Source organism: Anomaloglossus baeobatrachus, chromosome 5, assembly GCF_048569485.1.
Source record: "Anomaloglossus baeobatrachus isolate aAnoBae1 chromosome 5, aAnoBae1.hap1, whole genome shotgun sequence".
In the NCBI taxonomy this organism is placed as follows: domain Eukaryota; kingdom Metazoa; phylum Chordata; class Amphibia; order Anura; family Aromobatidae; genus Anomaloglossus; species Anomaloglossus baeobatrachus.
The window spans coordinates 318092647-318118540 of NC_134357.1; positions in this window are offsets into that span (position 1 = coordinate 318092647).

The window sequence follows — 25894 nt, forward strand, 5'->3', positions numbered from 1 at the left end:
TTTGTAAATATGTTTCCCTTACAATATTTCCAAATGGGATTGTATGGGAATAAGATATCTGCCTGCTTGTATGAGCCTCTAGTGTGAATTGATCAATACTATGGAAAGAGCCGATAAATGTTCTCCAGGGGAAGAGTGTACTACAGTCATATGAAAAAGTTTGGGCACCCCTATTAATGTTAACCTTTTTTCTTTATAACAATTTGGGTTTTTGCAACAGCTATTTCAGTTTCATATATCTAATATCTGATGGACTGAGTAATATTTCTGGATTGAAATGAGGTTTATTGTACTAACAGAAAATGTGCAACCCGCATTTAAACTAAATTTGACCGGTGCAAAAGTATGGGCACCTCAACATAAAAGTGACATTAATATTTTGTAGATCCTCCTTTTGCAAAAATAGCAGCCTCTAGTCGCTTCCTGTAGCTTTTAATGAGTTCCTGGATGAAGGTATATTTGACCATTCCTGTTTACAAAACAATTCCAGTTCAGTTAAGTTTGATGGTCGCCGAGCATTGACAGCACGCTTCAAATCATCCCACAGATTTTCAATGATATTCAGGTCTGGGGACTGGGATGGCAATTCCAGAACATTGTAATTGTTCCTCTGCATGAATACCTGAGTAGATTTGGAGCGATGTTTTGGATCACTGTCTTGCTGAAATGTCCATCCCCTGCGTAACTTCAACTTCGTCACTGATTCTTGCACATTACTGTCAAGAATTTGCTGATACTGAGTTGAATCAATGCGACCCTCAACTTTAACAAGATTCCCGGTGCCGGCATTGGCCACACAGCCCTAAAGCATGATGGAACCTCCACCAAATTTTACTGTGGGTAGCAAGTGCTTTTCTTGGAATGCCGTGTTTTTCTGCCTCCATGCATAACGCCTTTTTGTATGACTTAACAACTCAATCTTTGTTTCATCAGTCCACAGGACTTTCTTCCAAAATGTAACTGGCTTGTCCAAATGTGCTTTTGCATACCTCAGGCAACTCTGTTTGTGGCATGCTTGCAGAAACGGCTTCTTTCGCATCACTCTCCCATACAGCTTCTCCTTGTGCAACGTGCGCTGCATTCTTGACCGAAGCACATTGACACCATCTGCAGCAAGATGAAGCTGCAGGTCTTTGGAGGTGGTCTGTGGATTGTCCTTGACTGTTCTCACCATTCTTCTTCTCTGCCTTTCTGATATTTTTCTTGGCCTGCCACTTCTGGGCTTAACAAGAACTGTGCCTGTGTTCTTCCATTTCCTTACTATGTTCCTCACAGTGGAAACTGACAGTTTAAATCTCTGAGACAACTTTTTGTATCCTTCCCCTGAACAACTATGTTGAATAATCTTTGTTTTCAGATCATTTGAGAGTTGTTTTGAGGAGCCCATGATGCCACTCTTCATAGGAGATTCAAATAGGAGAACAACTTGCAAGTGGCCACCTTAAATACCTTTTCTCATGATTGGATACACCTGCCTATGAAGTTCACAGCTCAATGAGGTTACAAAACCAATTTAGTGCTTTAGTAAGTCAGTAAAAAGTAGTTAGGAGTGTTCAAATCAAGAAGTGTGCCCATACTTTTGCACCGGTCAATTTTTGTGTAAATGCGGATTGCACATTTTCTGTTAGTATAATATACCTCATTTCAATCCAGAAATATTACTCAGTCCATCAGTTATTAGATATATGAAACTGAAAGAGCTGTTTCAAAAACCCAAATTGTTATAAAGAAAAAAGGTTAACATTAATAGGGGTGCCCAAACATTTTCATATGACTGTATATAGTATAAACACGGTCCAAATATTATAGCAGTATATAAACAGAGCAGTATCCTCTAGTGAGACTACAACAGAGGGTTTTTGTTTGTGAACGGATAAACAATGGCACTTAGTTCTGTTTGAATGTTCACTTGAACAGATGGTTAATATAGTCCAAAAAAGTGGCTATGACAGACAAAACAATTAATGTTGTTCCTTGAATTGCTCTTGAAGTAAGTCCTGGATGTTCTCCTTTCCTGCCGTCCTATCGTCCAAAAGCTAAATAAAGCCACTGTACTCACGACACGACAGAGTGCCCCAGCCAGCGGGGCCCCGACTGTACGGAGACAATGTACTCATAAATACAGAACTAAGTGACACTTTCACAAGCAAGCACTCTCTATTGTAGTCTCACTAGAGGATACTGCTCTGTTTATGTTATCATTATCAACTATAATAGTTGGACCGTGTTTATACTATACAGTACACATTTCCCCTAAAGGACATTTATTGGCCTTTGCACACACAGCATGCTTGACAAAGATCTGCAATAGGCCAAAAAGCAGCAAATATGCCGAAATATAAAAGGTCTATATTATTTTCACCTAACTGGGATGCTGTCTGATTCTTCACTTTATGAATTTTTTCTAAGTGGGCTCCTTGGACAAGACTTGCACCTACCTTAGGCTAAAATGCTCTGAAATAAGGTCCTCATCAGGGTGCTGCAGACACATTCTTTCTCTCTTAAAGGGGTTGTCCACTACTATGACACATTTAAGCAAGCAACAGAGAGTGAGATCTGTGGCTGGCTTCTCACTTCCTCTTAATTGCTTGGCATGGGGCTCACATGACATAATAACTAGTGATGAACGAGCATGCTCGGCACTGCACGTTACTCGATCAGGCATCGGGGTGCTCTGATACTCGTGGAGGTCAACTGAGAATTTGGGCTCTAGGATATTTTGTCCGCGAAACAACGACCACAACTCACAAGCTTGCTTCACTGCATGATGTGTGCAGGCACCCACAGAAAACCGTTCACAGTCTCTGAATGGCCCTCCCAAGGAATAAAGCAATGTTTTCAGGCATAGTGTGACCAAAAAGAAAAAAAAACAGCTCTACCCTCTTTCTTGCCAGAAATGTGCTGTTTTTCTGTTGCTTTTAGCACTTCTAACTGATAGACATAGCCATGTGCCCCAGTTTTTCTAAGGATAAAACAATGCCTCACAGACTTAAGGCCGCTTTACACGCTGCGATCTCGCTAGCGGGCTACAACCCTACCCCGGTCCACTTTAGGTCTCCCGCGATGGGATCTCCGTCGCCTGTGGCCCTGTTCACTGTCTGCCACCTAGCTGGGTAGTCCAAGGGCTGCTACCCCTGACTACACTGCACACTTCGCTCCACTTAGGACTTGACTCCTACTTCCACTTCAACGTCAAACTGACTACAAACTGAACTGACGTGTTCCCGCCTCTAACACCTCAGGACTCCTAGGTGGGCGCTCTCATTCGCCTGATCCCACCCACTGGTGTGTCCCTATTATCATAAGGGGGTGGCTAGGGTTTAATGTGTGTTATGCCTAAGTGTGGGTTTCTGGTGGTAACAAGGAGGAATGATTTAGTGAATCCTGCTTTGAGCAGGGGGATGGACTAGATGACCCAGGAGGTCCATTCCAACTCTAATATTCTAATATTCTATGATTCTATGATTCTTAAGGAGGATGTACACCTTTGTGACTACCTGGTTTTGCCAGGGCGTCACAGATACTTAATAGATAGATAATAGAATAGATGAAGGAGATAGATAGAATACATAGAAAGATAGATAGAAAGAAAGAAAGATATAGATACAGGGGGTACAGAAAGTATTCAGATCCCTTTAAATTTTTCACTCTTTGTTTCATTGCAGCCATTTGGTAAATTCAAGTAAGTTCATCTTTTTCTCATTAATGTGCACTCTGCACCCCATCTTGACAGAAAAAAACAAATGTAGAAATTTTTGAAAATTAATTAAAGAAGAAAAACTGAAATATCACATGGTCATAAGTATTCAGACCCTTTGCTCAGTATTGAGTGGAAGCACCCTTTTGAGCTAGTACAGCCATGATTCTTCTTGGTAATGATGCAACAAGTTTTTCACACCTGGATTTGTCATCCTCTGCCATTCTTCCTTGCAGATCCTCTCCAGTTCCATCAGACTTGATGGTGAACATTAGTGGAAAGCCATTTTCAGGTCTCTCCAGAGATGCTCAATTGGGTTTAGGTCAGGGCTCTGGCTGGGCCAGTTAAGAATGGTCACAGAATTGTTCTGAAGCCACTCCTTTGATATTTTTGCTGTGTGCTTAGGGTCATTGTCTTGTTGAAAGGTGAACCTTTGGCCAAGTCTGAGGTCCAGAGCACTCTGGAAAAGGTTTTCTTCCAGGATAGCTTTGTACTTGGCTGCATTCATCTTTCCTTCAATTGCAACCAGTCGTCCTGTCCCTGCAGCTGAAAAACACCCCCATAGCATGATGCTGCCACCACCATGTTTCACTGTTGTGTTTGTATTAGGCAGGTGATGAGCAGTGCCTGATTTTCTCCACACATACCACTTAGAATAATCACCAAAAGGTTCTATCTTCGTCTCATCAGACCAGAGAATCTCATTTCTCATAGTCTGGGAGTCCTTCATGTGTTTTTTTGCAAACTCTATGCGGGCTTTCATATGTCTTGCACTGAGTAGAGGCTTGCGTTGGGCCATTCTGCCATAAAGGCCTGACTGGTGGAGAGCTTCAGTGATAGTTGACTTTGTGGAACTTTGTCTCATCTCCCTAGTCCCTACTAGAGGTGAGCGATGTTCGAATCAAACCGTTCGCCAATTTCGAATTCGAGTTGTTTTGGGCGATGTTTGAGTCGATCGACGAACGAACTCGAACGATTTCCTTCACGTTCGACAGTTCGAGTTAATGTTTGATAATGGTTCGATCACCAAAAGTGTGGCTTTTCACAGTAAGGCTATGTGCGCAAGTTGCGTTTATGCATGCATCCTGCATCCCTAACACAATCCCTCTCTTTTTCCTACTCACCGATCAGCTGCACGGCTGTCACAAAGCTCCGGCGGCTTTTCCTCTTTTGAAAATGGCTGCTGCTCATTATTCAATCTCGTATTCCCTGCTTTCCCTGCCCACCGGCGCCTATGATTGATTGCAGTCATACACGCCCCCATGATGAGTGACAGATGTCTCACAGCAACCAATCACAGCCGCCGGTGGGCGGTCTATATCTTGCAGTAAAATAAATAAATAAATAATTAAAAAAAAACAAAAAAAAACTGCGGTCCCACCAATTTTGATACCAGCCAAGATAAAGCCACGTTATGGGGAGCCCACCATCCTAACAATATCAGCCAGCTGCCGCCCGGAATTACTGCATTGTTACCGATGTTGCAACGTGCAAAGCCCGCCTAAGAGGAAGAGGAGAAGATGTGGAGCCAGCAAATGATACACTGAATGAGCGTCCAGAAAGATAGGAAGAGAACCAGGAAAGAACATTGTCCTTTAGGCTGATAGAATGGAGCATAGGGAAAAGGAGATGGTGGTCAACGGTGTCGAAGGCGGCAGAAAGGTCAAGAAGAATAAGCAGAGAGTAGTCACCATTACGTTTTGCTGTCAATAGGTCATTGGTCACTTTGACAAGGGCAGATTCTGTTGAGTGTAAAGGGCGGAAGCCAGACTGTAAAGGATCTAGAAGAGAGTGAGAGGAGAGGTAGCGGGTGAGACGCGAGTAGACCAGGCACTCCAAGAGTTTAGAGATGAAGGGAAGATTGGAGACTGGTCTGTAGTTGCTTGTGCAGGACAGATCAAGAGAAGTTTTTTTTTTTAATAATGGAGTAATGATAGAGTGTTTGAGGGAGCAGGGGAAGATACCAGAAGAGAGAGAGAGATTGAAGATTTTAGTTAGGTGAGTAGTGACAACCGGAGAGAGGGACTGGAGAATGTGTGAGGGAAAGGGATCAGTAAGGCAAGTGGTAGGACGAGAAGAAGAGAGGAACCTGGAGACTTCCTCCTCTGCGACTGGGTCAAATGTGGAAAGTGAGCTGGATGGGATATGGGGAGGGATGGGATTCATAAAGCTTGGTGGCTGGGAGCTGATCTCTTGGTGGATGTTTTCTATTTTCTCTGTGAAATATGAGGCCAGGTCATCAGCATGAAGGTCTGTGATAGGGGTCTGTGCTTTGGGACTGAGGAGGGAGTGAAAGAGCTTTTTTGTATTGTTGGATAGTGAGGAGATAAGGGTGGTGAAGTAGGTCTTTTTGGCAAGGTGAAGGGAAGAGTTGTAGGTCCTTAACATGAACTTGTAGTGGATGAAGTTTTCTGGTGTGCGGGTTTTCCTCCATAGGCGTTCGGCACTCCTAGAGCATCGCTGGAGGAATCGAGTTTGTGATGTGAGCCAAGGCTGTTTTACTCGGTGTTTGGAGGTTCTGAGGGTGAGGGGTGCTACTTGGTCCAGGGTGCTTCTGAGTGTGTCATTGTAGTGCTTTACAGCCAGATTAAGACAGGAGAGGCCTGATGGAAGATCCTGATGGTGTGGACCTCAAAGGATGGGAATGAGAGTGATGGAGCTGGGGGGACGACCTGGAAAGTGCATTGTGGGTACAGGAGTAAACCGACTCCCCCACCATGTCTGTTTCCACGTCTTGGTGAATGGGTAAAGTGTAAAACACCATGAGAAATTGCAGCAGGGGAAGCAGTGTCAGAATCCTGAATCCAGTTTTCAGTGAGGGCTAGTAGGTTAAGAGAGTTATTGAGAAAGAGGTTGTGGATGTAAGGAAGCTTGTTACATACAGATCGTGGATTCTAGAGAGCACAATTAAAAGAGGGAAGTGAGGGTGTACAACTAATGTTAATAAGGTTAGCAGGGTTTCTATGGGAGGTGGGGGAGGAGGTAACGTTAGCATGGGGTGGACCGGGATTAGGTGAGATATCACCTGAAAGAAGTAGAAGGAGATCAGATGTTTTTTGGACTTGTGGCATGGCTTTTTGTGTAAGACCCTGGAGCATGATGGCTTGAGATTAATCAGATAGGTGAAGAGAGCCTGGGAGCTGTACATAGGAGAGGAGAGGAGAGAGGGACTGATGTGGATGAGTGGTGATGGAGGGGGGATGGGACGGTGTAAGTGGACAGTAAAGGTACATAGAATGATGGAGATAGGAATAATAGTCATGGTGGAAACAGTGTGTCAAAGAGTAGTTTACCTGCTGCTTCCTGCCCTGACTAACTGCCATTGAAATAACTGCCCAGCACTTAGCAACAATGGCACTTTGCATAAGATGGCACACGCATGCATGCACCCCACACGCGTGCACCCCTTAAGAAAGCCCCAGATATATAGGGCAACCTAGAGTAGTAGGTTGATGATGAGTGTGTAATGCTGGTCTATCAGGTCGTCACAGGGTATTGTGCAATCTGCCCTTCCACCCTCCTTGGTTATGGATCCTAGTCCTTTGGTGTTGCTAACAGCTTAGCCAATCAAAATCCTAGGAACACTTTGCACTTTACCCACCAGACACACCATTGGGGGGCTTGAAATGAATATGGCCGCCCACATGGGGGGTTGGTGAGGGGAAAGTGAGAAAAGTGACAGTTGAGCAGTTGAGTAGGTGAGCAGGGGAGCTGAAGTTGAGTGGAAGTGGAGGTGAAGTGACTCTCGTGAGGAGAGGTCACGGAGCAAGGCTCCTGAGTACTAGGTGGCAGACGTTGGTCTGGGCCTGGTAGGAGCTGGAACTCCGGTCGCAGGGGATAGTGTCGAGGGGCACGGACAGCCGAGGAGGGCAGCTGGAGGCCTTGAGCTATCACCGGGCAGGGACCAGGGCACAACGGGGTACGTGGACCCTAAGCCGGAAAGTAGCTTCACGCATTCCGGTAATTTACCTGACGGGGATGAAGACTTCAAGATTCATCCCCAACCCACTTCAAAATCGGGGTACTAGCGCACCGATGGGATAGGACTTTCCCAATACAGTCCAAAGAAATCCTACGCGTGAACCCTGAGAGCAAGCTCACTCCATTAGCCATACAGGTGAGCAGGGTCCGAAGAATTTTAAACCCGAGGGTCCAACAGAGACAGAGGTACCAAGGACAGGGCCACAGGCTGACAATCAACACCAAGGGCACGGACCCAAGTGTGCTCCCTACAAGCTGCAGTGGTGCTCAGAATTCTGGTTTACAAGCTGTCGCTGTTGTTATTTCCTGGACTGAGTGAGTACACTGAAAACCCTTGTTCCTATCTCCCATGACACCCAAACACCAACCATCCAACGGGCCCCGGGACACAAACCCCCTACCCACAGAGGGGTTTAACACCAGGCTGCCACACCATCATTACTGGGCTCCCCAACGGCAGCAGTGGTCCCACACATTACCACACACCGTGGGTGGCGTCAGGAACTTCCTAATCCCTTGTACATACTCCCCCTCTTTAAATGCGAGTGTCCGTGCGAACCCCCGGGTTCGGAGACCCCTCGAGCCACCGTGGTTCTGGATCTGAGCGGCTTGGTCGCTGCTACGGGGGCGGTACAAGTGCGGTAGTACCGGGGTGTGTGCTGGGATGATAATGGGTGCGGTAGTGCCAGGATGTGTGCGGGGATGATGATGAGTGCGGTAGTGCCGGGGTGTGTGTGGGGATGATGATAGGTGCGATAGTGCTGGGGTGTGTGCGGGGATGATGATGGAGGCGGTAGTGCCGGGGTGTGTGCGATGATGATGATGGGGCGGTAGTGCTTGCGTGTGTATGGTGATGATTAGTGCGGTAGTGCCGGTTGTGCAATGATGATGGGGGCTCGCTCTCTCAGCTTAACGCAACGCATTATTTCACAGGAATCCGTTGCCTTTATATCACACTATTTACAACGCATCCATCACATGCGTCACACAACGTATTGTGACGGATGCCGTTCAACGCAAGTGTGAAAGTACCTTCTGCTGTCAGGGGGTATGGAGCCGAGCTGAGTGGCAGAGCAAGCATCCAGTGCGCATACATTCTGCATAAATTCTGCAGTCACAATACATTCACATGTGCTGCCAAATTGCTGCAGAATTATACGCATGGACACTACGCAATGTGCGCAATGTTATTAATAATATCAATTCAGTGTATAGTGTGCGGGGGGGGGCGGGAGTTCCTGAAATAATGGCGATCTCCATTTTTTTTTCCCTATCCGCACGTACAGTGAGGTGGCTGTCAGGCAATCTCACACACACACACACACACAGCAAAGTGCATTTTTTTACACACAAGCAAGGGCATGTGTCTTTGGCTGTGTATGTCACACGTCCTTGCCCTATAAGGACTTCTGAGTAGTTTCATTTTTGGACACCATAGAAGGAGTTTACTCTGTATATACGTACTTCATACCAGAACTGGCTCATCTGGATCGATCCGTGCACCTCCTGATTTGTCCTGTGGTTTCTACGCTGGTAAGCTGAACCTTTTTTGTATGTTTTCTATGTGTTTGTATGTGTTTGTGTGCCATTGTTTTCAATGGGGTGCAAAGGTGTTTTTCAAAGGTTCGACAAACGTTCAACGAACACACCCGCCGATCGAAGAAACCGAACCGAACTCGAACACTAGGGGGGTGGCTTATCTCTACTCCCTACTGCACCTCTGGAGCTCAGCCACAGTGATCTTGGGGTTTCTCCCTCACCAAGCCTCTTCTCCCACAATTGCTCAGTTTGGCTTTACGGCCAGGTCTAGAAAGAGTTCTGGTGGTCCCAAACTTCTTCCATATAAGGATTATGGAGGCTACTGTGCTCTTAGGAACCTTGAGTACTGGAGAATTTCTTTTGTAACCTTGGCCAGATCTGTGCCGTGCCACAATTCTGTCTCTGAGCTCCTTGGGCAGTTCCTTTGACCTCATAATTCTCATTTGGTCTGACATGCACTATGAGCTGTGAAGTCTTATATATACATGTGTGTGCCTTTCCAAATCAAGTCCTATCAGTTTAACCCCTTCACCCCCGGCCACTAAAACACCCTAATGACCGGGCCATTTTTTGCAATTCTGACCAGTGTCACTTTGACAGGTTATAACTCTGGAACGCTTCAACGGATCCTGGTGATTCCGAGATTGTTTTTTCGTGACATATTGTACTTCATGTCAGTGGTAAATTTAAACCGATAATTTTTGCGTTTATTTGTGAAAATTTAGGAAATTTTGCAAAAATTTTGAAAATTTCGCAATTTTCAAACTTTGAAAATTTATGCCCATAAATCTGAGAGATATGTCACACAAAATAGTTACTAAATAACATTTCCCACTTGTGTACTTTACATCAGCGCAATTTTCAAAACAAAATTTTTTTCCGTTAGGAAGTTAGAAGGGGTCAAAGGTCATCAGCGATTTCTCATTTTTCCAACAAAATTTAGAAAATAATTTTTTTTAGGGACCACATCACATTTGAGGTGACTTTGAGAGGCCGAGGTGACAGAAAATACCCAAAAGTGACCCCATTCTAAAAACTGCACCCCTCACTCTGCTCAAAACCACATCCAAAAAGTTTATTAACCCTTTAGGTGCTTCACAGGAACCAAAGCAATGTGGAAGGAAAAAATGAAAATTTTACTTTTTAACACAAAAATGTTACTTTAGCCATAAAATTTTCATTTTCACAAGGGAGAAAAGAGAAAGTGCACCCTACAATTTATTGTGCATGTTCTCCTGAGTACGCTGATACCCCATATGTGGTAAAAATCAATTGTTTGGGCACACAGCAGGACTCGGAAGGCAAGGAGCGCCATTTGAATTTTTGAACGCAAAATTAGCTGCACTCATTAGCGGACGCCATGTCGGGTTTGAAGACCCCCTGAGGTGCCTAAACAATGGAGCTCCCCCACAAGTGACCCCATTTTGGAAACTAGAGCCCTCAAATATTTTTTCTAGATGTTTGGTGAGCACTTTGAACACCTGGGGGCTTCACAGAAGTTTATAACGTTGAGCCGTGATAAGAAATTTTTTTTTTTTTACCACAAAACGGTTGCTTCAACTAGGTAGCTTTTTTTTCCACAAGGCTATCAGGAAAAAATGCACCATAAAACGTATTGTGCATTTTCTCCTGAGTACGCAGATACCTCATATGTGGTGGAAATCAAATGTTTGGACACACGGCAGTGCTCGGAAGGCAAGGAGCGCCATTTGAATTTTTGAGTGCAAAATTAGCTGCACTCATTAGCGGACGCCATGTCGGGTTTGAAGACCCCCTGAGGTGCCTAAACAATGGAGCTCCCCCACAAGTGACCCCATTTTGGAAACTAGAGCCCTCAAATATTTTTTCTAGATGTTTGGTGAGCACTTTGAACACCTGGGGGCTTCACAGAAGTTTATAACGTTGAGCCGTGATAAGAAATTTTTTTTTTTTTACCACAAAACGGTTGCTTCAACTAGGTAGCTTTTTTTTCCACAAGGCTATCAGGAAAAAATGCACCATAAAACGTATTGTGCATTTTCTCCTGAGTACGCAGGTACCTCATATGTGGTGGAAATCAAATGTTTGGACACACGGCAGTGCTCGGAAGGCAAGGAGCGCCATTTGAAGTTTTGAGTGCAAAATTAGCTGCACTCATTAGCGGACGCCATGTCGGGTTTGAAGACCCCCTGAGGTGCCTAAACAATGGAGCTCCCCCACAAGTGACCCCATTTTGGAAACTAGAGCCCTCAAATATTTTTTCTAGATGTTTGGTGAGCACTTTGAACACCTGGGGGCTTCACAGAAGTTTATAACGTTGAGCCGTGAAAAGAAAAATTTTTTTTTTTACCACAAAACTGTTGCTTCAACTAGGTAGCTTTTTTTTCACATGGGTATCAGCAAAAAATGCAACATAAAATTTATAGTGCATTTTTTCCTGAGTACGCAGATACCTCATATGTGGTGGAAAGTAATTGTTTGGGCGCATGGCGGGGCTCAGAAGAGAAGGAGCGCAATTTGACAGCAAAATTGGTTGGAATCATTAGCGGACGCCATGTCACGTTTTGGATACCCCTATGGTGCCTAAACAGTGGAGCTCCCCCACATGTGACCCCATTTTGGAAACTAGACCCCTCAAGGAGTTTATCTAGATGTTTAGCGAGCCCCAAGGGGCACCACAGAAGTTGATAATGTTGAGCCATGAATACAATTTTTTTTTTCTCATTACAAAACTGTTACTTGAACCAGGTAGCTTTTTTTTCACAAGGGTATCAGGAAAAAATGCACCATAAAACGTATTGTGCAATTTCTCCTGAGTACGACGATACCTCATATGTGGTGGAAAGTAATTGTTTGGGCGCATGGCGGGGCTCAGAAGAGAAGGAGCGCCATTTGACAGCAAAATTGGTTGGAATCATTAGCGGACGCCATGTCACGTTTGGAGACCCCCTATGGTGCCTAAACAGTGGAGCTCCCCCACAAATTACCCCATTTCGGAACTAGACCCCTCAAGGAATTTATCTAGATGTTTGGTGAGCCCCTTGTACCCTCTGGGGCTCCACAGAAGTTGATAACGTTGAACCGTGAAAATTATTTTTTTTTTTTTAACCACAAAATTTTTGTATCAACCAGGTAGCTTTTTTTTTTACAACAGTTTCAGGAAAAACTGCGCCATAAAACGTATTGTGCAATTTCTCCTGAGTACGCAGATACCTCATATGTGGTGGAAAGTAATTGTTTGGGCGCACGGCGGGGCTCAGAAGAGAAGGAACGCCATTTAACTTTTCAAACACACAGACGCGGTACAATGATTGGCCGCTGCAGGATGCACGGTCGGATGAGATACAAAAAGCGTTGGGGATACGGAAAAAAAAAAAGGTCACGCCAAAAATTGAGCAGGGATGCAGATCCGTTATGTGCATCCCTGATCAGCGCTTGGCGGGACGCACGGACGGACGCGATACAAAAAGCGTCGCAAATACGGAAAAAGTCACGCCAAAAATTGAGCAGGGATGCCGATCCGTTATCTGCATCCCTGATCAGCGCTCGGCGGGACGCACGGACGGACGCGATACAAAAAGCGTCGTGAATACGGAAAAAAAGTCACGCCAAAAATTGAGCAGGGATGCCGATCCGTTATCTGCATCCCTGATCAGAGCTTGGCGGGACGCACGGACGGACGCGATACAAAAAGCGTCGCAAATACGGAAAAAAGTCACGCCAAAAATTGAGCAGGGATGCCGATCCGTTATCTGCATCCCTGATCAGCGCTCGGCGGGACGCACGGACGGACGCGATACAAAAAGCGTCGCAAATACGGAAAAAAGTCACGCCAAAAATTGAGCAGGGATGCCGATCCGTTATCGGCATCCCTGATCAGCGCTTGGCGGGACGCACGGACGGATGAGGTGTAAAAATGGACAGGATACAAGAAAAAAAAAAAAAAAAAGTTATACTCACAGTACCAGGAGGATCACTGACCAGAAGAGCTGCAGAGGAACAAGAAGGCAGTGAGATGGACAGCTTTACAGGAGCAGCAGGCAGGACGTTGAACAGATCAGCAGAAGGACCCAGCGATGGAGGCAGATGTGATCGGGCCAGTGAAGACCTCGGACGACCCGTGAAGGCAGGTAAGAGGACGTCGGGGGGGAGCAGAGGGGGATGGGGGGGGGATGGGGAGAGGGGGGGCAGATGGGGGGGGCAGAGGGAGAGCAGAGGGGGCGGAGAAGCAAAAGCAGAAGGAAGGAACCTTGGAAGCAGATGACAGAGGAGGCAGGCAGAGCGCGTGGGGAGCAGATCGGGATGCCGGGGGGCAGATCGGGGCGTAGGGGGGGCAGATCGGGGCGTAGGGGGGCAGATCGGGGGGGGCACGGGCAGGGGCCTTCACGGGAGCGCGCAGGGGCCTTCACGGGAGCGCGCAGGGGCCATCGCCGAAGCGCAATACTTACCATTGGAGCAGGCGCGGTGACAGCAGAGGCGGCGTCTGCGGCGGCAGCAGCGGTGGCGTGGTACCAAAAGTACCAGCCACACCACGCTGCAGACATGTTGGGGGAGGGTCCCCAGACCAGGACAGGCCTGGGGAGGGCGGCCACCTCCAGATCAGACCGCCCCACTGCACACTGATTGGAGCGATTGCGCGTCATAGCACGATCGCTCCAATCAGTGCTGCAGGGGCTGGGGGCGACATGTTTGAGGTCCACCTATGATATGCTGCAGCAGCTGCGGCATCTCATAGCTGGATCTCACAGGATCGCACTAATTCCGGCATTATTTTTGCCGAAATTAGTGCGAACGATGTGGTTGGCGGTTCAGATTTGAACAGCCAATCACATCGATCGCCTATGGGGGGTGGCGATGCCACCCCCCCTGGGGTCAAGCAAAGGTCCCCTGCTGTAAGAAACAGCAGGGGACATCATTTGAAAGCCGTTGCTATGGCCACGGCAATCAAATGAAGTTTAGGCAGTAAAATTACGTCCCTGGTCGTTAAGTCACGTTAAAATAGGACGTAATTTTACTGCCCGCGGTCGTGAAGGGGTTAATTAAACACAGCTGGACTCCAATGAAAGAGTAGAACCATATCAAGGAGGATCACAAGGAAATGGACAGCATGTGACTTAAATGAGTGTCTGAGCAAAGGGTCTGAATACTTATGACGATGTGATGTTTTTCTTGTTTAATAAATTTAAAAAAAAAATCTACATTTTTGTTTTTTTTCTGTCAAGATGGGGTGCAGCGTGTACACTTTTTTGAATTAACCAAATGGCTGCAATGAAACTAAGAGTGAAAAATTTAAAGGGATCTGAATAATTTTCATACCCACTGTAAATATATATGAAGAGAGATCGCTTATACATCTATTTTGCAGAATGAATGAATAATTTTAGAAACAAAATTATGTGGGGTTCCCCTCAATTTTCACAACGAGCAGGGGTACAACAGAATCTGTGGGCTGCAACCATCTGCTGTCAGCTGTTTTTGAAAATCAGGAGACCTCACACTGATTTTCTTAATTATTTGAACAAATAATTTCAAAAAAGGGTTTGGGTAGTTCCTTGAATCTCACACAGATGTTGAGGTCCACTTTCTGGTGGTCAAGGGACATATTGCTTCCCAAAAGGTAACACTGGCATCTTTGTATCTCCCAAATACGGGGCAGACAGGTGCTTCACACATACTTAGAGTTGTTGGATTCTCTAATGGAGGGCCTTTTGATCCTGGGTGGAGATTTCAATATGATTCTAGACCCCGCCTTAGATAACTCCAGAGGCGTCTCTTCCACACCACCTTCCGTTTAAAAGTGCGTGGCATCCTGCAACCGTAACCACCAATTGCTAGATACATGGTGACTAATGCACCCGTCAGATAGGGATTTCTCATACTATTCTGCTCCCCACGACACGTACACGAGGATCGATTACTTTTTTTAGTAAACACCAAGACGTTTCCCTTCTCCGTAGCGCTGATATTGATAACATAATTTCCGATCATGCGCTTGTCGATGTTTAGACCAAAGCAATGTCTTTGGCGATTGAATGTGTCGCTTTTAGATGACCCTGTCATAACAACAGAACTTCAAGAAACTTTAAATTGGTTCTTTGCCACCAATATGAAAGGAAACACAGATCCTTGATCGGTCTGGGAGGCACACAAATGTGTGATCAGGGGAATTTTTTATCAAACATGGGCACGGGTGAAGAGGGAACGTGGAGAGGAGATATCTAATTTACAAAATGAAATAAATCACTTGTAGAGCTCTCATAAAAATCCCCCGATGAGTCCCTGAGAAAAACCCTGTTGGCCAGACGAGAATCCCTACATTCTATGCTGACCCACAAAGCAAAGGCAATATTTATCAAGTGCCGTTGTTTCTATTCTGAACACGGCAATAAAAGTGGCAAAGCACTAGCAAGAGCACTGAGAGCCCAACGGTCCAATACGTACATGCCAACTATAGAGATCAGTCAGGGCAATATACTCAGACACTTTCGGGCATAACGGATGCCTTTAAACACTACTACGAGGCACTTTACTCAATAGTTAAGGGTACGGAGGAGACAGAATTTAAAGACCGAATTCAAAAATACATTAAGGAATTGGGCATGCCAGCATTGTCAGGTGATGAGGCAGATGCCATGCAACAGCCCTTCTCAGAATAGGAGCTCTCCATGGTAATTAAGAACACTAAACCTGGGAAGGCCCTGGGTCCCGATGGACTTACACTCCCCTATTACAGACTATCTCTGAAGTCCCTGTCTCCACACCTTATCAAGTGCCTGAACTCTATCCCTGGGAGTCGAGACTGCCAGTAGACTCTTTGAGAGCCCACATTTCGGTCATACATAAAATAGGTAAAGACCCTGCCCTCTGTTCCAATTATAGGCCGATATCACTTCTCAACGTAGATATCAAACTATTTGCGAAAATGATAGCATCTAGATTGGCTCCTTCTTTACCATGACTCATTCACCCTGATCAGGCAGGCTTCGTGGGTGGTAGAAAAGCTAGAGATAACACAACTCTAGGCTCTAAACCTTATTTAAAGAGCAATGCTGAAATCTCTACCCCTGATGCTGCTTGCTACTGCCACAGAGAAGGCGTTCGACAGGGTGAATTGGACATTTATGTCGAATTTTTGTCGAATCGGCCTCAGACCTAACATGCTCGCCTGGATCTCAGCTTTATATTCAAAACCGTCAGCCAAACTGAAAGTGAATGGATTCCTCTCCGCTGATTTTACGATATTTAACGGAACAAGGCAGGGGTGCCCACTCTGCCCCTTGATTTTTATACTATTGATAGAACCACTCCTCTGGAAGATCAGGAATAACACTAACATACAAGGCCCCATGATTAAAGGAGAACGATACAAAATTGCAGCTTATGCAGATTTATTGTTTTTTATCAGTAACCCCTTATCTACTCTACGAGCTCTCATGACTGAATTTGAATTGTACGGGAAGCTATCCAATTTTAAAATTAAACTAGCGAAGTCGGAGGTATTAAACATTAATTCAGCTCACACTGCCTTGGCACCATTGAAGAAGTCTTACAAATTTCACTGGACAAACTCTTCGATCAAGTACCTAGGCACTGTGCTCCCAAGGGACACCCACCAGACCTCCTCCCTAAATGTTGCTAAGATATTACAGGTAGTCCAAAATTATTGCTCAAGGTGGAGGAAGAACACTTTCACATGGTTTGGGAGGATTGCAATTTTTAAAATGAACATCCTTCCCAGGATATTATATATCCTTTAAGCACTCACAATTATGGTCCTTTCATCATTCTTTAAAAGCCTCACATCAATCCAAACTAAATTCATCTGGGGAGACAAACCACCACGAATTAGCAGAAAGATCCTGCACCGCTCCAAGCCGGGTGGAGGGACCGCACTTCCTAATTTCAAATCATATTACTTAGCTACTCATCTTTCCAGAATTCTGGACTGGTGTAGGAACGGTGAGATAAAGGCCTGGGTAGGAGTGGAACAGGATTTCACAGATGTACATTTACTGGGCATTCATGGGTGGGTTCCAGCAGAGTAAAATATCTGAGAGATCACCCCACAATCGGGGCTACTTTGGCATGTTGTGATAATTAATTCATCAGATCACATGTAATACTATTGTATGTACTGAGGATTTCAATTGCGTTAGGGCATTGACAACCAGAGACGAGTTCTTGGTGCAAAAGACGTTTTATAATATGTAACCGCAGTATGTGCACAGAACAGAATATACACAATAATATGTAACCGCAATATGTAAACAGGACAAAATATACACAGTAATATGTAACCGCAATATGTACACAGAACAGAATATACACAGTGGAACATAAACACAGTAAATACCTGCCAGGTTCAGAGCAAAGGGGAATTCCCGGGGCCGCGCACTGGACTCCCCCAGGGAGACCGCCAGAAGCGAACCCCTATATAGGGGCTGTCCGGCAATCACCCCAGAAGGCCCAAATGTACAGCAGCCGGGACACAAAAGGGCAACAGATATAGTCCAAAAAATGTCCGTACGTGATGTGAGTCCTAGGGTGGATATGAACGGAAGGGACCGGGCAGAAGTGCCGACCAGAGACGGCAGACAGAGTCCGAGCACAGTTGGATGAGAGGTGAAGTCCAGAGGTGGTGTTAGGTGTTTCAACCGGATCCAAACAGCAATCAGGAGATGAGAGCAGCAGGGCAGGAATACACAGGAAGCAGTATACTCAGGCAACTAGACTAAGCTTAGGGGCGGGCTTTTAAACAGATGAACAGGAAGTAGGGCAACAGAACAGAAAACTCCATGTTAACAAAGGGCAAGATCCTTCAAAAGAAAACTGGAAATCCCGGAACTCTGACAGTACTCCCCCCCCCAGAAACGGCCTCAGGACGGATCAGGGCCAGGCTTGTCCGGGTACCTCCGATGAAACTGAGCAACCTTCCGGGGCGCTAGGATGTTACCCACAGGTTCCCAGGAATCGTCCTCGGGGGAGTACCCCTGCCAACGTACCAGATACTGAAGCCGATGCCGATGGAGCCAAGAGTCAATAATGTCCTCAACCACGAACTGCTCCTGGCCATCAACCATCACCGGCGGAGGAGGAGGCACGATACGACCATGAAACATATTAGGGGAAACTGGTTTTAGCAGAGAAACGTGAAAGACCGGGTGTACCTTTCAATTGTGCGGCAACCTCAGCCAACAGGCCACAGAGCTCACTATCCCGGTGATCTTAAACGGACCAATGAATTTCTGCCCCAGCTTCTGCGAAGGAACACTTAATTTCAGATTTTTGGTGGATAACCACACCGAGTCCCCTACCTTATACATGGGTGCCTGTTTCCGGTGAGTGTCTGCCGACTTCTTGTAACGCTCCTGAGCCGAAGCCAAAGAGTCCTTTAAAACCTCCAGATTCCGTCGTAGCTCCGTCAATCTGTCCTCCACCGCTGGCACAGAAACCGCCACCGGTGACCTAGGCAAAATATTCGGATGGTAACCCAAGTTAGCGAAAAAGGGCGTTACCTTAGTGGAGCTGCTCTGAGTGTTGTTATACGAGAACTCCGCCAAAGGAAGCAGCTGCAACCAATCGTCCTGCAGATGGCTGACATAACATCGTAGGTACTGCTCCAGGGTTTGATTAGTCCGTTCGGTTTGCCCATTTGTCTGGGGATGGTATGCAGAAGACAAACAGACATCAATATGGAGTGCCGAACAAAACCCTTTCCAGAACTTAGACGTGAACTGCACGCCCCGGTCAGAGATGATTTCATCCGGTACCCCATGCAATCGAAATATATTCTGGATAACCAAATCCACTGTCTCTGCGGCTGAGGGAAGACCGGTACATGGAATAAAGTGAGCAGCCTTTGTCAACCGATCCACCACCACCAAAATGGTATTGTTACCGCCTGAGATGGGCAACTCCACAATAAAATCCATTGAGATGGATCCCCAAGGGTGAGATGGTACGGGTAACGGTTGAAGGAGTCCCGTAGGAGCCACACGAGGGACCTTGCACCGGGCACAAACCACACATGAGTGGACATATTCTTTCACATCCTTTAAACAGGTAGGCCACCAGAAAAAACGACTCAGAAATTCCTGCGTCTTCTGTACCCCCTTATGACCTGCCAACACGGAGTCATGGACCAACTTGAGAACCCGAAGTCTTACAGCCTCCGGGACATACAGTTAGGTTCAGAAATATTTGGACAGTGACACAAGTTTTGTTATTTTAGCTGTTTACAAAAACATGTTCAGAAATACAATTATATATATAATATGGGCTGAAAGTGCACACTCCCAGCTGCAATATGAGAGTTTTCACATCCAAATCGGAGAAAGGGTTTAGGAATCATAGCTCTGTAATGCATAGCCTCCTCTTTTTCAAGGGACCAAAAGTAATTGGACAAGGGACTCTAAGGGTTGCAATTAACTCTGAAGGCGTCTCCCTCGTTAACCTGTAATCAATGAAGTAGTTAAAAGGTCTGGGGTTGATTACAGGTGTGTGGTTTTGCATTTGGAAGCTGTTGCTGTGACCAGACAACATGCGGTCTAAGGAACTCTCAATTGAGGTGAAGCAGAACATCCTGAGACTGAAAAAACAGAAAACATCCATCAGAGAGATAGCAGACATGCTTGGAGTAGCAAAATCAACAGTCGGGTACATTCTGAGAAAAAAGGAATTGACTGGTGAGCTTGGGAACTCAAAAAGGCCTGGGCGTCCACGGATGACAACAGTGGTGGATGTTCGCCGCATACTTTCTTTGGTGAAGAAGAACCCGTTCACAACATCAACTGAAGTCCAGAACATTCTCAGTGAAGTAGGTGTATCTGTCTCTAAGTAAACAGTAAAGAGAAGACGCCATGAAAGTAAATACAAAGGGTTCACATCTAGATGCAAACCATTCATCAATTCCAAAAATAGACAGGCCAGAGTTAAATTTGCTGAAAAACACCTCATGAAGCCAGCTCAGTTCTGGAAAAGTATTCTATGGACAGATGAGACCAAGATCAACATGTACCAGAATGATGGGAAGAAAAAAGTTTGGAGAAGATAGGGAACGGCACATGATCCAAGGCACACCACATCCTCTGTAAAACATGGTGGAGGCAACGTGATGGCATGGGCATGCATGGCTTTCAATGGCACTGGGTCACTTGTGTTTATTGATGACATAACAGCAGACAAGAGTAGCCGGATGAATTCTGAAGTGTACCGGGATATACTTTCAGCCCAGATTCAGCCAAATGCCGCAAAGTTGATCGGACGGCGCTTCATAGTACAGATGGACAATGACCCCAAGCATACAGCCAAAGCTACCCAGGAGTTCATGAGTGCAAAAAAGTGGAACATTCTGCAATGGCCAAGTCAATCACCAGATCTTAACCCAATTGAGCATGCATTTCACTTGCTCAAATCCAGACTTAAGACGAAAAGACCCACAAACAAGCAAGACCTGAAGGCTGCGGCTGTAAAGGCCTGGCAAAGCATTAAGAAGGAGGAAACCCAGCGTTTGGTGATGTCCATGGGTTCCAGACTTAAGGCAGTGATTGCCTCCAAAGGATTCGCAACAAAATATTGAAAATAAAAATATTTTGTTTGGGTTTGGTTTATTTGTCCAATTACTTTTGACCTCCTAAAATGTGGAGTGTTTGTAAAGAAATGTGTACAATTCCTACAATTTCTATCAGATATTTTTGTTCAAACCTTCAAATTAAACGTTACAATCTGCACTTGAATTCTGTTGTAGAGGTTTCATTTCAAATCCAATGTGGTGCCATGCAGAGCCCAACTCGCGAAAATTGTGTCACTATCCAAATATTTCTGGACCTAACTGTAAATACGTCGCTCTCTCAACCACACACCATTCCGAAGGACAAGAGTCACATCATTCGGGGGAGCAGCAAGAAATACGTCACCATCATAGGCCAGCTTGATGTCCTTCCACAAGTCCTGGTCCCGGATTACTCCAACAAAATTGGCATCTGATAAAACGGTCTGAGACGGGGTTCCAGGCACGGAGTCCATGGCGTGGATTTGGGACAAGGCATCGGCTTTCCCATTACGTGACCCTGGACGGTATGTAACGATAACATTAAGCTGGTTAAGGAACAGGCTCCAATGGGCTTGCCGTGGAGACAGGCACCTGGCAGATTTAAGGAATTCTAGGTTATGATGGTCTGTGAGAACTATCACTTGTTGCACTGCTCCCTGTAAGTGGTGTCTCCATTCCTTAAAAGCAGAAATAATCGCCAGCAATTGCTTGTCCGCAATGTCATAGTTCTTTTCTGCAGGGGACAACCGGTGAGAAAAGAAAGCACACGGGTGCAAGAGACTCTTGTCCCCAGTCCTTTGTGAAAGGATAGCCCCTAATGCATAATCGGAAGCATCGACTTCCACAATAAAAGGGAGTGCGGGATTCGGGTGTATTAGTATTGGTGCTGAGGTAAAACAAACCTTGAGACGATTGAAAGCTTCCTGGGCCTGGGCGGACCACACAAACTTCTGACCTTTTTTGGTTAACAGAGTGATAGGACGGACGATCTCTGAAAAATTATGGATAAAGCGTCTGAAAAGTTAGCAAAACCGACAAAGCGTTGTACCTCCTTGATGTTTCCCGGTTCCGGCCAGTCTAGAATTGCCCGTATCTTGCCAGACTCCATGTTCAGTTCCTGAGGAGAGATGACATATCCTAAAAATTGTATCTTTGAGCAATGGAATTCGCACTTCTCCAGTTTAATATACAGGTGGTTATCCCTCAGACGGGTAAGTACTGTCTTGACGTGCTCCTGGTGTTCCTGTTGGGAATCAGAAAAGATCAAGATATCATCCAGGTAAATCACCATGAACTGGTCCATTATATCCCTAAAAATATCGTTGACTAGGTGTTGGAAAGCCGCTGGGGCGTTACAAAGTCCAAAAGGCATCACTAGATACTCATAATGTCCATACCGACATCTGAACACTGTTTTCCACTCGTCCCCGGGACGTATGCGGAGTAGATTATATGCCCCACGGAGATCCAATTTAGTAAATATTTTGGCCTGTTGTACCCTCTCCAATAGTTCGGGAATCATTGGTAACGGATACCGGTTCCGGATGGTTATCTTATTTAGTTCCCGGTAGTCGATACAAGGTCTCAGAGTCCCCTCTTTCTTTTTCACGAAAAAGATGGGTGCCCCTGCTGGTGAGGTAGAAGGTCGAATAAATCCCTTGGCTAGGTTTTCATCGATGTAATCTTTTAGTGCTTGTAACTCAGGTGCCGCCAATGGGTAGACATGACCAAACGGGATCTCTGCCCCTGGGAGTAAGTCTATGGGACAATCATACGGTCTGTGCGGGGGAAGCCGATCTGCTTTTCTTTTGTCGCATATATCAGCGCAGTCATTATAAACCGGGGGTAGAACAGGTACCTGTACAGTGCCCTCCGCATTCGGTGTTACTGGAACCGGTACAGTTGGACTAATGGTCGGACCACTCTGGGGTGGGAAGGATATTTCTTTAGTCTCCCAATCGATGACTGGATTTGTAGACCGCAGCCAAGGAATTCCTAAAATTATCGGAAAATGGGGAGAAGAAATCAACATGAAAACAAGGGTCTCCTGCTGACCTGGTTTCATCACACATTCAAGGGGTACTGTCTCCCGATCAACTGGTCCGGAAACTAATGGAGAACCGTCTACCGTCTCCATGGTAACTGGTGAGGATCTTTGTTGAGTCTGGATACCGTGTTTCCTGGGAAAAGAAGAGTCCATGAAATTTCCCCCTGCCCCAGAGTCTATCATAGCAGATGTAGGAATTAACTGTCCCTCCCACCGTATCTGAATGGGAAGCGAGCAATGGGTGTATTTTCCTTCTGGGTCCTTAGGTGAAGTTGACATCAATGTCGAGGGAAATACCGCATCCAGGTGTAAACTTGCCTCAGAGATATCGGACTCTGCGTCCGTGTTGTCACACTCTGCTATTGCTGCCAGTACCTTATTCGGGCGATTTGGACGTTTTGGGCAGTCAATCAGAAAATGGTCCGATTGACCACAATAGAAACACAAACGCTCACGGAGCCGGTGTTCATGATGTTCGTTGGTCTCTCGCTTTTGTAGAGAGTCCACTTGCATAGGAACATCCTCGGCCTCCCGTGGCGTCTTGTGAGCGGGCTCTCTATAAGGAAACGAAAAGTTGGTTACCCGGTTTACAGCTGCCCATTTTTCCTGTCGGCGTTCCGTCAAGCGGGTATCGATACGCACACAGTGTTGGAGAAACAGTTCAAAATCCCGTGGAGATTCGGCACGAGCTAACTCGTCCTTGATGGTACCGGACAAACCCTTTCTGAACACTGATAATAGCGCATTATTTCCCCAGTGGGTGTCTACCACTAACCTTTTGAACTCAGTGGCGTATTCGACGACAGACCGCTTTCCCTGACGTAAGGAAAGTGGAGCCGATTCAGCGGTAGCACGGCGATTAGGATCATCAAACATTTGCGCCATTGCTGTTAAAAGTCATCCAGGTTATTTAAACGGATATCACGATTCTCTATCATAGGATTAGCCCAAGCCAGTGCTCGTGAGGTTAACAACATGATTATACATAACACTTTTGACCGGTCAGACCGGTAATAATCAGCATGTACATCAAAAAACAGTATACACTGGTTAACAAACCCACGGAACTGACTTCGATCACCACTGAAACGAAATGGGGATAGGCATACCGGCAGCTGATACGGACGTAGTGGGGGTGGCTTCCTGAGCCTCCACTCTGGTTTGCAAATCCTGAATAGCTGGACCCAGTACCTGGTGATCATGGCCCAGCTGTACCTCCACATCTCTAAGCTTAGTTTGCACCGCCTCCATCTCCTGCTGCAAGGAGTTAATCATGGAGAAAAGCTGATCTACTCGTGTCTCAGTCATTGCCCCAGCGAAATCCTCTTATTGGCCTGAGTATAATGTAATACTATTGTATGTACTGAGGATTTCGATTGCATTAGGGCAATGACAACCAGAGACGAGTTCTTGGTGCAAAAGACGTTTTATGATATGTAACCGCAGTATGTGCACAGAACAGAATATACACAATAATATGTAACCGCAATATGTAAACAGAACAAAATATACAGAATAATATGTAACCGCAATATGTAAACAGAACAGAATATACACAGTGGCACATAAACACAGTAAATACCTGCCGGGTTCAGACCAAAGGGGAATTCCCGGGGCCGCGCACTGGACTCCCCCAGGGAGACCGCCAGAAGCAAACCCCTATACAGGGGCTGTCCGGCAATCACCCCAGAAGGCCCAAATGTACAGCAGCCGGGACACAAAAGGGCAACAGATATAATCCAAAAAATGTCCGTACGTGATGTGAGTCCTAGGGTGGATATGAATGGAAGGGACCAGGCAGAAGTGCCGACCAGAGACGGCAGACAGAGTCCGAGCACAGTTGGATGAGAGGTGAAGTCCAGAGGTGGTGTTAGGTGTTTCAACCGGATCCAAACAGCAATCAGGAGATGAGAGCAGCAGGGCAGGAGTACACAGGAAGCAGTATACTCAGGCAACTAGACTAAGCTTAGGGGCGGGCTTTTAAACAGATGAACAGGAAGTAGGGCAACAGAACAGAAAACTCCATGTTAACAAAGGGCAAGATCCTTCAAAAGAAAACTGGAAATCCCGGAACTCTGACATCACACATACTCCCCCAATCGTCCTCATTGTTTCTGATTCTGGGAAATCCGCTTTTTCCACTGGGGGTGGAAGATTGGATTTTCCAGTCAATTATGAGAGAGGGCTATTACAGAGTGCCACACTTCGGTAGTGGAAACGCCTGGCCTACAAAGGAGCAACTATGAGTTCCCAAACTCCCCGTGCCCTCGATGTATATAGAGCCAAACAATTGACATATTTCTTGAAATCCCTTTCCTTCTAGATCCCATTTTTCTGACTCTATGACACCTTTTGAGAAGGAATGTATTATCATGGGTCCCATTAGACATACCCTTTCTATGGCTTATAAGCTTATTAACACACCCACTGGGAACACTAAAACCAAATTTCAATCACAATGGGAGGACGATCTTCAAATCCAGTTTTCTGAGGCCCTATGGGAAAAGATATGTTCTCTGACCCATCGATCCTCTATCTCTTCCTGTGATCAGGAAGCGAGTTTTAAGTTGCTCACCAGATGGCACAGAGTTCCTACTAGACTGCGCTCAATCTTCCCAGAAGTGAGCCCACTCTGTTGGAGATGTGATGAGGAGGAGGGTAGTCTGATGCATATTTTCTGGTCATGTAGGCGCGTTGCCCCGTTTTGGGAGAATGTACAAACAGTTATACATAAAGTTACTAGCTTGACCACCGCTCTGGATCCGACCCTTGTCCTTTTACATCATTGTGACATCTCAACGAAAAAGTACAAGAATTCCTTACTACGACACTTAATCACGGCACCCAAAGATTGCATACCTCACTTGTGGAAAAAAAAATAACACTCCTACGATGGCTATGTGGTTCACCAGGATAAATGAGACGATAATGCCCGAAGACCTCACTTCCATAATTCACAACTCTCAAGACCAGTTCGTTAGAACTTGGTGTAACTGGACAGAGTTTAAGGGATCTGATGATTACATTTCACTGCTGCAGACAGGTTGAATTTGCACTATGTCAGCATCTAAAACATAAAAGAGAAACTGTTTAAAGTAAT